The sequence below is a fragment of the Lactuca virosa genome, chromosome 1, assembly GCF_052849685.1.
Source record: "Lactuca virosa cultivar CGN04683 chromosome 1, Lactuca_virosa_CGN04683_v6, whole genome shotgun sequence".
Taxonomy (NCBI): Eukaryota; Viridiplantae; Streptophyta; class Magnoliopsida; order Asterales; family Asteraceae; genus Lactuca; species Lactuca virosa.
In genome coordinates, this window is record NC_136426.1 from 139,071,243 (window position 1) to 139,087,449 (window position 16,207).

Genomic DNA, 16,207 nt, shown 5'->3' on the forward strand with positions numbered 1-16,207 from the left:
TAATCCTCAAGGTGGTTGGTGTAGGCGCTACCACTGCCCCTCCTAACAATCTCGTACAATTGGATTTTTTATTGCCTATCTAGTTGCAGTGAAAACAAATCAATGCACTCCGGGGGCAATCCCTACTCATATGACCGGTCTATCGACATTTGTAACAACCCAAACCCGCTGGTCGACATGCCCCACTGTATGGCTTGCTACAGTGGCTCTGACCCTGTTGTCCCCTAGTATGTGAATCCGAAGTCTTGGACCTCTTAGCCTGGCCCACTGATGTCTGTACCTGCTCCGGCTTACGCTTCGTCTGAAGCTCGAGCTTAATCTCCCACTCACGGTCCCTCTCAATCATATCATTCAGGGTGTTGCAACCCAAAAATCTCACAAACTCCCTGATGTCATCCCTCAACATGTCATGATATCTCGTCTTCTTCGTCTCCTCATATGCAGCGTACTACGGAAACAACAAAGCCCTCTCATAGAACTTAGAGATGATCTCCGCTACAGTATCAATAGTCTAGAAAAGGTCCTAAAACTCCCTCCCTTAGGGCAAAAACTCTTCCACTGAGCACTCTCCATGTCAGTGATCTAGTTGCGGCTAGCGATGGGTTCCTTAGCCCCAAAGAACTCTGGACCTATACAGGCCTTGAAATCCTGAAACGAGGGAGTCCGTGCTCCTAACTGTCCCACAATGATCTCTGCCTGAAAGGCCCTGATTCGCTCATCTATTAGCTACATAATCCCCTCCTTGATAGTATCGAAAATCACATGGGTGGCCTCCATGATACCGCAGGTAATCTCAGATGAGATAAACTCACACACCCGCTCCTCAATTGGTTCTGGTCTAGAGCCAGAACTAAATCCAGAAGCTCCTCCTTGTGTGATCGCCATACCCAACTGAAATACAAACATACAAACAATCAACACACTCATGAGGGAACTTCCATTCCACGGGCTCCTTAGGATTTCCAAGATAATCCTTGTCTCGAGTACATATCCTGTGCTTTTAGATGTACGGACCCAATACTACCTTCCACACCTATCTGTACTTTCCTCAAGGATCATCATGAATCCTCTAAGTCACCACACTAAATTCAAACACATTATCTCTATTCTAAACAACATACATATCCTACTACAACAATTTCCTAGACTCTCCTAGGAATTCTCAATTCAACCGCCCTGCAATACAGGAAACCTAAATCAACATCGTCGGTTACCTTATTCATGCAAGTTATACATAAAATGGGATCACATAGACTATCGAATAATGATTCTAATCTAAGTCCACAACCAAACAAGGAACGGGAAATGAGGTCAAATCAATCATTCTAAGGCTATATGAACCTAATTATATACAACTTTAAAAGCATACACTTAGCAATTAACTGAGTCGATATACACTTAGCAAGTAACACATAGCGTCTAATTCCCTAGGCTATAAGGCATCACACAAATAAGGCAATTCTATCATACGATTCTTGAAGGTATCCTTAGCCTACTCTAGCATGGAATCCACATAACAAACATAGTAATCATAACACATAGATATGGGTATTTTGGGAATCACTTACTTGAGCTCGGCTGATTGCACGCATCGCACTCCTCTTTTATTTTATAAAATCTTTCAGAAATTCATTTTTCTTTTGAAAACACCATCATTTCCTCAGTTTGATTTCTGACACCCCCGAAAGTGTGACTGAATCCCTCAAACCAAGGCTCTGATACCAACTTGTGACATCCCAAAAATAGTGATAAAAGTTTTCATTTTCAAAATCATCAATCCCATGCATCATGAGTCTAAAAAAACCATTGTACAAACTGTACAAAACATCAGAGTAACAAAATCACAAATGTAGAAACACGAGGGGAGATTTGATGTGCCATCACGTCGGACCCTTCCCTTTCGTACCGGTTGAAGGTATCCTTAGCCTACTCTAGCATGCAATCCACATAACAAGCATACTAATCATAACACATAGATATGGGTATTTTGGGAATCACTTACTTGAGCTCGGCTGATTGCACGCATCGCACTCCTCTTTTATTTTATAAAATCTTTCAGAAATTCATTTTTCTTTTGAAAACACCATCATTTCCTCAGTTTGAGTTATGACACCCCCGAAAGTGTGATTGAATCCCTCAAACCAAGGCTCTGATACCAACTTGTGACATCCCAAAAACAGTGATAAAAGTTTTCATTTTCAAAATCATCAATCTCATGCATCATGAGTCTAAAAAAACCATGGTACAAACTGTACAAAACATCAGAGTAAAAAAATCACAAATGTAGAAACACGATGGGAGATTTGGTGTGCCCTCACGTCGGACCCTTCTAGCCAGCACATGGTTGTTTCGGGTCCGTACTAACCCTCGGGTCCTTATCAACCCCATGTAACAACTAGTAGTTGTGTCGGGTTCGTATCAACCCCTAGTCCATAATAACTTCGAGCCCAGATGCATATATCGTACAATAATATCAGTAATAGTCACATAGCCATATACATTCTACACATATGAATCAGTGGGCCGGAATTGGTGCCTTCGACCCACTAGTGTGGTGAGAAGACTCACCCCACAGAAAATACTCTACTGCAACTGCTCTCACTTAGAGTGTCGCTGCTACGCACCACCGAATCAGTCAAACCAATAAACCTTAAGTTGTTCCTCCAAAATAGGTGCTTGACCAAAAGTTGGCTCAAGTCAAAGGTCAATGGTCAAATTCAACGGTCAATATTGACTTTAGTTAACCACCATGTCGTGGCGACCTCGTCCACGTTGTGGGAACTGGGTTTTCAGCAGCTTAATAATTAAGTTGTTTTCTTCGATCCCAAAGGCTCCAAATTCCAGATCTGGTCTAAAACAAGGTCTAGAAGGATAAAGTTTCCATCTTTACCCGATAAGACCATCCACAAGGTCAAAATCTCAAACCCTAGATTCAAATGAGCTAAATATGACATGACTTTTCCCATTCAACACTTATCCTATAAAGTCCATAGCTTATTTACTTCCAAAACATATTCTAATATCTAATCTAACATAAAAGATGGTGCTTTATAGACATGCATGTCCAATGCATGTATTGAAGCCACAATGAGCCAAATAAGGGTCTTTCTATGGAAAATATCATTCATGGCTCAAAACCCATCAAGAAACCAGATCCAAACCAATAATCGTTACCCAAAGTCCCATATATTTATAAAGTTACAAGCTTTATGAGATCCCATCATTCTAACTTACAAAACATGAAGATTAAGGGACAAAACATAAGATCTAGCAACTTATTCTAATAAAAATCGAGTTTTGGATACTTACAAGGGCCCAGAAGATTTCTAACACAAAGGATGAGGACTAGCTTGCTGAATCTTAGCTCACTTCTTCTTCTTTCTTCCTTCCAAGGCTTCAAGAACACTAACAAAGTCACAAAAATGAAGGAGAAAGAGATTTAGGGTTTCACATGTCTGATGGAGGTTGAGGGTAAGCAAACCCTAACATCCTCATTCCTTTAAATAGGGAGCAAAACCCAGAAAGTAGGGTTTTCTCATTCTCCAGCTGCCACATCGTGACCTATACTGCCACGCTGTGGCAGCTTAAATGAACTATGCGGGTTAACATTGACTTGCCACTTCATGGTGCCTCTTTGCCACGTCATGGCAATCCAATAAAAGGCCAAATTTACAAAATGTAAAGTACCTCGGGATCCGAATGTTACATTTTATATCTAACAAATAACAAATTAGTATGAAAAAATAAATACAACTTTTGATGATTTTATAAACTATTTTAAGTTATATATAATGAATAACAAATAGTATAGAAAAAATATTACAATTTTTAATAACATGGAAACACTACAACATCTGCTATAACATTTATATCAAACAAAACTTATTTAACACTTATAAATCATACAAAAATAAACATATATATATATATATATATATATATATATATATATATATATATATATATATATATATATATAAACACTATTATCCCAAAAACAAATCGTGCTACGATAAATATTTATGTGGAAAAACTCATTTTTTTCAACTATTCATCTTTAAAATCACAAATCTCTTCAAAAATATGATTATTTTTCTTTATCAAAATATACTTATATACTACTAATAATTACAATAGGTCTAAATAAAAGGAAAATAAAAAGACATTACACATTAATAACCATGCATAAGTTATAAAACTCTTGAATGTATTGACTAATTACTTTAAATTTGAAATCATAACTACACTTAAATTAGAAAACTCTTGAGTTAGTAGTGGAAATATCAAAATTACTCAATTGGTGTCATAAGTACCATTAAATATACAATAAATTAAAAAAAAACTATTGAATGATAATTTAAAATCATTATTACAAAGAAAAGAAATATGAAAACACATCAATTTTCAAATGAATGTGTTGATTGGAAATATGTCTCTGTTATAGTATACTAGGCGAATTCGTATGCGTTACACAACGTTAAAACTACGTTGATTTAAATTATCGCAAAAATACAATAATATAATTAAATGTTGATATGTGTATGGTATTTAAAATAAGTTAATAATTGTCTACACTAATTTGTTATAACACATTGGAATTATTTTGTATAATTTGATAAAAATATGTACATATAAAAACCATGATTTCAATAGTAGCTTCCCATAAGTTACAAATAAAAATAAAAATAAATTTATTTTTTGATTTATAGTAATTATTAACTATCAATAATTAATTAATTAATGTACATATTTTTTTAATGAGATCAATTAAATATAATGCATTTATAAGTTATGTGTGAATTTTTATATTTGAATTTAGATTTGATATATAACATTATATTAAATTTTTTATTATTTTTAAATATTCAAGCAACTACATTTTTTGAAACAAAAAACAATATTATAGAAATAGCTTTTGATAAAAAGAAAATTTGTTAATTTGACATTTAAAGTTAAGTTTTTTATTTCAATATTAACCATTATAATCATTATAGTTAACATTAAATTTCAATGAATCAGTGTAATTATCAAAAGTATTTTTAATTGTAGTAGTAATATGAAAAGTAATAGAAATTTTAAATACATATATGTTCAAGGAAAAACGTCTCTTTTTATAATAGATATAAATTTTGAATTAGAATTTATGTTTAAAGTTTTATTTTTTTAATTAATAAAAAACCCATCTTTTTCGAAAAATTTCATTAGTATATAAAATAGTTTTTATATGTTAATTTAGATTTTTTCAATGTATGTTTTATATTTAAAGACAAACTCATGTAATCCTTATTAATTATCATATTTCAATGAATCAATTAATCATCATTAGTAAAAATCTTATCCTTTTACAATAAGATATAAACATTTCGATTAAGGTATATAGAAGATTTATAATTACAAAAAATATATAATTAGATATGTAGCAAATTTTACAATTTGATCATATCCGTTTTATTTTAATCTATAGAATAAAAGGCAAAGCGCCGATGAACAATAATGTCTTACACTTTTGGCGTTTTGCCACCAAAGTTTTAAGATTTTGGCAGATTTACTCCTTGCATACTTTTAATTTATAGAAAAGGCCCTTGGAGAGTTTTTTTTTTTTTTTTACAAAAGCAGTCCATATGTCAAAAAAAAATTATATGTTGGTCGGTTTGACCCCTATATACAAAATAAATTACAAAAATCATCCCCGTGATTTACAGAAAATATTCATATGTGTTTTTTCTATAGAAACAGTCAATATGTATAAATAAATTATAAAAATTGTCTTTATAACTACCAGAAAATGTCATTTTGAATTTTTTGTATGTTGTTTTTATCTAAAATACAATAAGGATGAACCCGTCTGTATCCTCGCAGCCCAGGAACCGGCAACTTCTACTTTTAAATAAATATTAAATTTAGTTTATATGGTATGCCTTTTTTCCAATTTGGTTTTTGGAAGAAAAAAAATCACCATAGAAAAATACAAATAACAAATAGTAACTATAACCACTTTTCTTTCTTTTTGTTTTGACGTCAAACATGCCAACAATTTTTTTTATATGTTCGAGAAAAAATGTCTCTTTTTATAATAGATATAAACTTTTATTTAGATTTTATATTTTAAGTTTTATTATTTTAAATAATTAAAACCGACCTCTTTCGAAAAATTTCATTAGTATATTAAGTAGTTTATTTTTTGTTAATTTAGCTTTTCAATTTAAGTTTATATTTAAAGATAAACGCATGTAATCCTTATAATTATCAATTATCAATGAATCAATTACTCATCATTAGTAAAAAATTGTCACTTTATAATTAGATATATAGATTTCGATTAAGGTATGTAGAAATTTTATAATTAGAAAATAATTATAATTATATATAGAAAATTTTAACATTCGACTATAACCATTTTATTTTAAATAAATAAATAAATAAATATTAAATTTATTTTAGATGGTATACCTTTTTTCCAGTATGGTTCTTGGAAAAAAAATCATCATATAAAAATACAAATAACAAATAGTGACTATAACCATATTTTCTTTCTTTTTGTTTGTGACCTCAAATATACCAACAAATATAAGTGTTCTTAGCGCTACTTTTGTTATACACTACTTTTATAATTTCTCTTCACTAAATTTGCATCATAAATTTTTATTCATAAAACACTTCTCATATTATGTTTAATTTATTTGTCATATGAAACAGAAAATACTATCGAAAAATAATACATTAATATATAAAACATTTACAATATAACTGACGAAAAATTGAAATTCATTATCAATTTAAGTAAAATACAATCAAATATTTTGATACATAAAAAATTCATTGGTACAAAAAAGTTTAATTTTTGATAATATCAAAAGTTTACACACATACAACTTATTTACACACACATGCACCAAAAAGTAGAGTTTGATGTATTCGTATATCCTTGTTTTCACTATCACGTTCAAGTCGTCTTTTTTCTCTATCTTGGTCTAAACCCTAATAACATCTACCATATATATATATATATATATATATATATATATATATATATATATATATATATATATATATATATATATATATATATATATATATATATAGAGAGAGAGAGAGAGAGAGCTACGTTCATTTGTTTAAACTAATTATTGTGTTATTGTATGCATAAATGTGGGTCAATCAAAATTAAATAAAAAATTAAATAATTAAATAAATAAATAAGGGTAATTTAGTAATTTGTTCAATAACTTCCAAAAATAATCCCTATAATCATGGTATTGACTTTTATTAAATCTCGTTCCCCTCTTTATATAAAAACCAATTTCTGAAAACCCTAAATTGAGCAACAGACTGCTGATCCCCTCGTTAAACCATTCCAGTTCTCCAACCACATAGCCACTGTTGATCGCAACTATAGACCGACGATTGCAGACTCATTGCACCCGAATGACGTGCTCTGATGGTTATCTAAATCGAAGAAGGACGTGGGCCGAAGCAGCGGGGCTGCTTTCATCCTCTGTGGCTTTGAAGTGCGAAGCAGGGAGGGTTAGATGAAGAAGTCAGAAAAGTTCCCGGTTAGAATAAGGAATCAAATGGGGGTCTCGGTGGTGTTTGCTCGACAATCCCGGTGTTTACCCTTGTTTCGGCAGTCCCGATCAACGACGGGTAAAAAAATGTCTCGATAAACCCAACTAACCCTGATGTTTAGATAGTCATCAAACATCAATAAAATCTTTCAAAACCACTTCGTGTTACGAGCATCTTGCTGTAATTTGTTTTAACTCTGTGTATGTGTACCTATTATTTGAGATACATGCTTATGTATATTTAGATTCTGCCCACCAACAGTTCGTTGAAATGCTTGAATGAAACAATTCCTCTATTTCCATCCAAACAGAAAGACAAACAATTCCTCTAATTATGTTGGCATTTGTTCACGAATTGTATGAAATCGCGAATCAAATTATGTTGGAATGGAATCATGAATTCTAATTATGTTGGAATGGAATCACGAATCCATTTCTCTTTAATGGTTTTTGCATGACTTTATTTTGGTTTGCTTGAATTTTATCTTATATTGTTGGTTAATAATGATCAAGTGTTGAATACCATTATTTTTTGTAGGTACGAAACGAGAGATATCAAAGCAAAACATGGTACATATGAAACTTACAACATTCTACTGGAATGAAATCTTGAATTCTGATTCTGTGAGAATAGAATCTTGAAGATGAACATTGTATGGGATGAAGATGAACAATGACCACCAATCTTCCAAAAAGAATGGAGTATTCTACCAGAATAATATATAATATAATGAAAAAAAATATATGTAATAGTATATTCTGGTAGAATGATTTATATATTGTGTTTTTTGTGTTATTAATAAGTGTAACATTCGTATAGAATAGTATATAATTTTTTTTTCTTTTCTAAGAATGTAATGAAATTTTTTTTAACTTGTATCAAAATTTTTGTTATTCTTCAAGAAGTTCATTAAATCAAAATATATATTATGTCAGAGTGTGTAATTCTTGTATGGTTCAATCATATTTGTTATTTTTCAATATATTGATAAACATATTCCGTCAGAATTTTCGAATTAGGATAATTATCATCCTTACAATCAGATTTTTAAAATTAATAGAATCTATTTTCCTTAAAATATGTAATTTTCCTTTTTTAAATTTATGTTAATTGACTAAAATACCATTAGAATGAAATTAGTTGGTATTTTTTAATTATATTTAATTTAATAATATGTATTATTCACTTTCCAAAATTAAGTAAAATGATTGACCCACAATTATGCATACAATAACACAATACTTAGTTTGAATAGAATAACCTAGGCCTATATATATATATATATATATATATATATATATATATATATATATATATATATATAATATCAGTTAATAACCATAAGTTAAATAAACCTTTGATTTATAGTGGTTAATTAGTTTAATATTGAAATCATAAGTACATATAAATTAGAAAACTTTTGAACTGTAGTAAGTAATTAGTTTCTAATTAGAAAGACCTCTAAGTAGTAGTAGAAGTTTCAAATGAATATAGTGCAAGGAAAATAACCTCTATTATAGTATTGTAGTGAGTAATTAGTTTATAATTAGAAAGACCTTTGAGTTGTAATGAGAGTTTCAAATGAATATGGTGCAAGGAAACATCTATTATGTGTGTGTGTGTGTGTGTATATATATATATATATATATATATATATAGAGAGAGAGAGAGAGATAGAGAGATAGAGAGAGAGAGATAGGTTCAAGTATTCTAACTAAGTATTGTGTGAATGTATGAATAATTGTGGGACAATCATTCCAAAAGGGTAATTTGGTAATGTTAGCTATATTTATTTATGGTAATTGTTAATTGAATTAATAACCCCTTTAAATAGAAAATCAATTTTACTTCACCGATCGTTCATCTTTGTTAACCCTATTCCCCGATAAACCATCGACCACAACCATTTTATCGGCGGCCAAAAACCATCGGTAACTCTCTCCACCGGCCGTCCTCTACCGGCCACCGCCATTACTGCCTCAACAATCTCACTCCTCCCTTTCATCCTTGAATCATGTTGCTATCTCCGTAACCCTATCCCCATAAATCATATATAATTTTATTCTTAAATTAACCGTCAACAATCAAGTGCGACGAACCATGGAACACCAAAATCAAATTGCTTTGGCTTAATAAAGAACTATTATTATTAAATTGAATTTTTTAGCCGCCGACGCAATCTAAAGGTATTCCTTTACTTTTTATATATATGCCTTTACTTTTTATATATATGCCTACTGTAATTGTTTTTGTGTATATACATTAGTTTTTTTTGTTTAATATTTGTAATTTCTTTAATCATCAATTGCTTAATTTTAATATTTATTCGGTAAACTTGATTTGAGTCCCATGGTTTCCATTTCATATATTATTGATAGCATGAAATTTAGAACGAAGCATATATGATTTGTAAAGTTTAGTCCCCTCGCCTATACTAGCATACAATTTAGCCATTAAATTAGTTTACAAAATTATGGTTAGTATTATAATAGGTATTGTTGAATTATCGTAATTTACTTCTTAGTATGTATTGTTGAAAACGTGAGTAGCAGTAGACCAAATGTGGTCATGGATATTCCTTTGATTTTGTTTTTCTTTCATTTGTTTTGACAAAAATTCAGCGAGTGTTGATGGGTTTTGGGTTTGATTGTTCTTGATAGAAATGGATAAATGGAATGGATTTCTGGGGTTAATGTTTTACAGGAAATTGTTTGTTTTGCTTGACAGAATTCGATGTGGTGTTTATTGCTTGAAATTGCCATGGAAAGAAGATTAAGCAATAACAATGAGTGGTTGTATTTCTCATTTGCAGGTATACATGAAATCAAGAACAAGAATGTTCTTGTTTTCTTGGCTGGGAACGAAACGAGAGATATCAAAGCAAAACATGGTACATATGAAACGTACAACATTCTACTGGAATGGAATCTTGATTCTGATTCTGTCAGAATAGAATCTTGAAGATGAACATTGTATGGGATGAAGATGAACAATGACCACCAATCTTCCAAAAAGAATGGATTATTCTACCAGAATAATATACAATACAATGAAAAAAATATATGTAATAGTATATTCTGGTAGAATGATTTATATATTGTGTTTTTTTTGTTATTAATCAGTGTAACATTCTCATAGAATAGTATATAATTTTTTTTTTCTTTTCTAAGAATGTAATGAATTTTTTTTAACTTGTATCCAAAATTTTGTTAATCTTCAAGAAGCTCGTTAAATCAAAATATATATTATGTCAGAATGTCTATTCTTGTATGGTTCAATCATATTTGTTAGTTTTCAATATATTGATAAACATATTCCGTCAGAATTTCCGAATTAAGAGAATTATCATCCATACAATCAGATTTTTAAAATTAATAGAATCTATTTTCCCTTAAAATATGCAATCTTCCTTTTTTAAATGTATGTCAATTGACTAAAATACCCTTAGAATTAAAATTAGATGATATTTTTTAATTATCTTTAATTTAATAATATGTATTATTCACTTTCCAAAAATAAGTAAAATGATTGGTCCACAATAATTCATACATTCATACAATATTTAGTTTGAATAGAATAACCTAAGCCTATATATATATATATATATATATATATATATATATATATATATATATATATATATATATATAACAAATTCATAATATTATCATTCCTTATTTTATTTCAATATTCTAACATTGACATATTTTTATTTAAAAAATAGATGATAATGATGGGTGTCATGCGAGTTCGTGAGAATTTTGATAGCCTTAATAAAAGGAAATGTGTATTCAGTTAATTACATAGAAATCTGACACTACCAATTTAGATGTCATTTTTTATTATATATATTTTTGTTAACTTTAAAAATATAAACTATTGGAAAATGTATATAATTTTACTATTTGTTTCATCATAACCTTTAATTTTATCTTTTAATAATATAACACATGCATTTAAAATATAAAAACATTCAAAAATTAAGAAATGAATGATAAAGGAAAACAAAATCATTGTTGTGAATCATTTCTTTTTAGTAATTCATGTTTAGATTTGATACTCACGTGGATTTGAGGTCAGAAGTTCAAACATTTGAACCTGTTAAATTTGCATCTTGCAATTATGCCTTATGTGTGGGAAGTTCTCCTTGGAAATCCCCTTGGGGGCTGAGTTTGCCATTTAAATGAGCCCGAACTCGGGGTCACATATGGTGAGACTTCCGCTAAATAATTTGCCGTTTCAAAAAAAAAAGGATAATACACATCAAATATATGTATGTTGATACATATAATGTCACCAACACATTATCATGAAAAAATGATGAAGGTGTGTAAAAAATTAAATAATAAGATGCATAAAAAAGAGTCTAGTCTTTATATAATTATAACAACTTAAAATAATAATAATAAATATGATATAAATGTGATGTTAACAATGTGTTTAATATATATATATATATATATATATATATATATATATATATATATATATATATATATATATATAGGGCTAGGTTATTGTGTGTAACACCCCAAATTTCGAGTCCAAAAATTTCATTTCAATTAACTGATTATAAAAGCATTCATAAGAAAACCACATAAATATATCATGTCAGAAAACTCAAGTCATAAAACAACATCATGTCAGAGTAAAATCCCAGAATATCTCCAGTGCGGAAATCAATGCGAGTGTGTATGATGAGCTGCTACCGCGCCGGCTCCTTCCCCTTCGCTGAAGTGGTACCTGAAACCAAAACTATAAACTGTAAACACGAAGCTTAGTGAGTTCCCCCACCGTACCACATACCATACAATCATATAGCGTACATACTGCCGGGCAATTCTGGGGTGCCCGACCTACCCGATACGACCATTCTGGGGTGCCGACCTACCCGGTACGGCCATTCTGGGGTGCCGACCTACCCGTGTCAAGCCATTCTGGGGTGCTGACCTACCCGTCGCTCCTAACAACCGACCCTCGGGGACTATTCCACCCCCTACTGCTACTATCACATATATCATAACATAAACATACTATCAGACATATCTAAGGTGTCCGAACTACCCTTCGGTCCTAACAACCGAACTTGGGGACTATTCCCCTCCTACTGTCACTGTCACATATAACATATCATGCCAGCATACAAACATATCATCACATACTGTCAGACATATCTGGGGTGTCTGGCCTACCCTTCGGTCCTAACAACCGAACTCTACTACTATCACATATAACATATCATGCCAGCATATAACATATCAGGTAGTAACAAACCTAGATGATATCACAAATACAATCATCTAACATACAACTCCTACTGGTGGGCCGGCATTGTGGTCGTAGACCCACCGCTACTGGAAGGTAACTCACCTCGAACGAGTAGCTGCTGATAATCTGTGCGGGAAACCTCTGTCTGCTGCTGCTCCGGAAATCCTCCGGCTATAATCCCCACAAAACACTCAGTCAGAATCTGATAACTACTCTTAGGGTAAAATGACCATTTTACCCCTGACCAAGTCCAAGTCAAGGTCAAAGTCAAAGTCAACTTCCAGTTGACCCGACTCGCCGAGTTGGGCCGCCAACTCGTCGAGTCCCTATCTCTTCCACTGTCCTCATCCACGACTCTACTCGTCGAGTTGGGCCGCCAACTCGTCGAGTCCCTCTTCGATATGAACATCGAATGAACCTTCATCCGACTCGCCGAGTTGTATGAACAACTCGTCGAGTTCATCTTCAACCATAAGGAGATTGCCTTGGACTCGCCGAGTCTGTTCTAGCACTCGTCGAGTCCCATGAACTCCAGGTCTAAAACTAAGTCCAATGCGTTGGGTCACTCTTTCTGTCCTACTACAACCCTTCTAACACCCAACTGAGTTCTTTGGCCCTCAACAGATATGGGATTCAAAGCCTTGGACTCGTCGAGTCCCAAGAACGGACTCGCCGAGTCGATGACATCCACACCCTAAATCCTCGATTTCTGATGTACAACACTTGACCAAAAGGTAGATCTAAGCTCCTTCAATCGTTCTAGCACGTAAAGTTACAAACTTTACGTGCATGCATGGGACTTTGAGCTCAAAAGGACATAAAATAAGCTCTTATGATGCATGGGACCTTTCTTGGGTGCAAAAGCAACCCAAATCTGCCTTGTGACTCTTCCCAAGTGCAAGATCTGAAGTCTTGACCCCCAACCATGTTTGCAATCATGGTTGGTTACCAAAATGGCTTATGAAAGCCCTAAATCTCCCCAAAAAGGTATCTAACAAATGAAAGAGCAAGGTACAGACTTTATACCTTTCAAAGACTGCAAATGATGAACCAACTCGAATCCTTCAGTCTCCTCTTGATCCTTCTATGCTCTTCCTTCTTCCTTGTGAACAAAACCACCAAAAATCACTCAAAAGCTTTAAATCTTGCACCAAAACACTTAGGGTTTGCTATAGAGGGTTTCTGGGAGCATAAAGGGGCGATGGAGGCTGTATAAGGTTGTTTAAATAGGGTGCAAACCCTCAGATTAGGGTTTTATCCATACAGAGCCTACTCGTCGAGTCCGGGACCCGACTCGACGAGTCCATCACTTAAATCCCGCGTCTCATCCCGCTTCTACTCGGCGAGTTGGTCCTTCAACTCGCCGAGTCCAAGGTCAAAAATGCAAAAGTACTTAAGTAAAATACATACCAGGAACCAGGTGCTACAAATCTCCCCCGCTTATTTTAGACTTCGTCCTCGAAGTCTGCTGCTCGATCCTGGAATAGCTCTGGGTAATGCTCCATCATCTCATCCACCAACTCCCAGGTCCATTCCGAGCCCTTCCGGTGCTGCCACTGCACCTTCACGAGCTCCACCCTCTTGTTTCTCAGATCCTTCGACTTTCGGTCGAGGATTGCTCCAGGTCGCTCAATGTAATTCAGGTTGTCATCGACCTGAATGTCCTCTAAGGGTACTACTGCTGAGTCGTCCACCAGGCACTTCCGCAGCTGAGAGACGTGGAAGGTGCTGTGGATCTGGCTGAGTTCGGCTGGCAGATCCAACCTGTACGCCACCTTGCCCACCCGGGCTATAACCCTGAAGGATCCAATATACCTGGGACCCAACTTGCCCCGTTTCCTGAATCGGATGACGCCATTCCATGGCGACACCTTCAGGATAACCATATCCCCGACCTGAAACTCCAGGTCCGATCGGTGCTTGTCGGCATAGCTTTTCTGCCGACTCTGAGCAGTCTGAAGTCTGCTCCGAACTTGTTGAATCCTCTCTGTCGTCTTGAGCACCACTTCGGTGCTCCCCATGACCCTATGGCCAACCTCACCCCAGCATATCGGGGTCCTGCACTTCCTCCCGTACAACATCTCGAAGGGAGGACGATCGATACTCGCGTGATAGCTGTTGTTATACGAGAACTCAGCCAATGGGAGGTAAGTATCCCAGCTACCACCGAAGTCTAGCACACATGCCCGCAGCATATCCTCCAAAGTCTGGATGGTCCGCTCGCTCTGACCATCCGTCTACGGGTGAAATGCAGTGCTAAAGTGCAGACAAGTACCCAACTCATCGTGGAATTTCTTCCAGAACCTGGAAGTAAACCGCACATCTCTGTCTGAAATCACGGAGACTGGCACTCCGTGTCGAGCCACCACCTCGCGAATGTAGATGTCGGCCAGCTTTTCGGCCGATATGCTCTCCTGGATCGGTATAAAATGGGCACTCTTGGTCAACCGATCCACGATGACCCATATGGAATCCACTCCCCGCGCGGTCCTGGGAAGTTTGGTGATGAAGTCCATAATATCTTCCCACTTCCATAGGGGAATATCCAACGACTACATCTTGCCGTGTGGCCTCTGGTGCTCGGCCTTGACCTTCCTGCAGGTCAAGCACCGCTCCACATACCATGCTACATCCCGCTTCATGCATGCCACCAATAGTCAAGACGAAGGTCTCTATACATCTTTGTCGCCCCGGGATGAATGGAGAATCGGGATTTGTGCGCCTCCTCCATCAGAACCTGGTGCACACCCCCGTGGTATGGAACCCACACCCTGCGGTGTAGTGTTAATAACCCTCGGCTATCATAGTCGAAGGAGGAAACCTGACCCACTATACGCTCGTTCTTCCGATGTTCCTCCTTCATAGCCTCCTGTTGGGCCTCTCGGATCTGCTTCAGCAGCGGAGTCACCACGGTCATCCGCATGCAGATATCCCGGATCGGCGCCGCCTTGCGGCTAAGCGCGTCGGCCACAACGTTGGCTTTCCCCGGGTGGTAGAGGATCTCACAATCATAATCCTTTACCACATCAAGCCACCGACGCTGCCTCATATTTAGATTTGGCTGGTCCATGAGATACCTCAGGCTCTTATGGTCCGTGTAATTGGTACAACGGACCCCATAGAGGTAATGACGCCAAATCTTGAGGGCAAATACAACAGCCCCCAGCTCCAAATCGTGCGTCGGGTAGTTCGCCTCGTGAGGCTTCAGCTGCCTCGAAGCGTAGGCGATGACATGCCCTCTCTGCATCAATACCGCGCCCAAACCTGAAATAGACGCGTCGCAGTACACAACAAAATCCTCTACGCCCTCTGGAAAGGCTAAGATCGGCGCCTCGCACAACCTCTGCCTCAGTGTCTCAAACCCTGCCTGCTG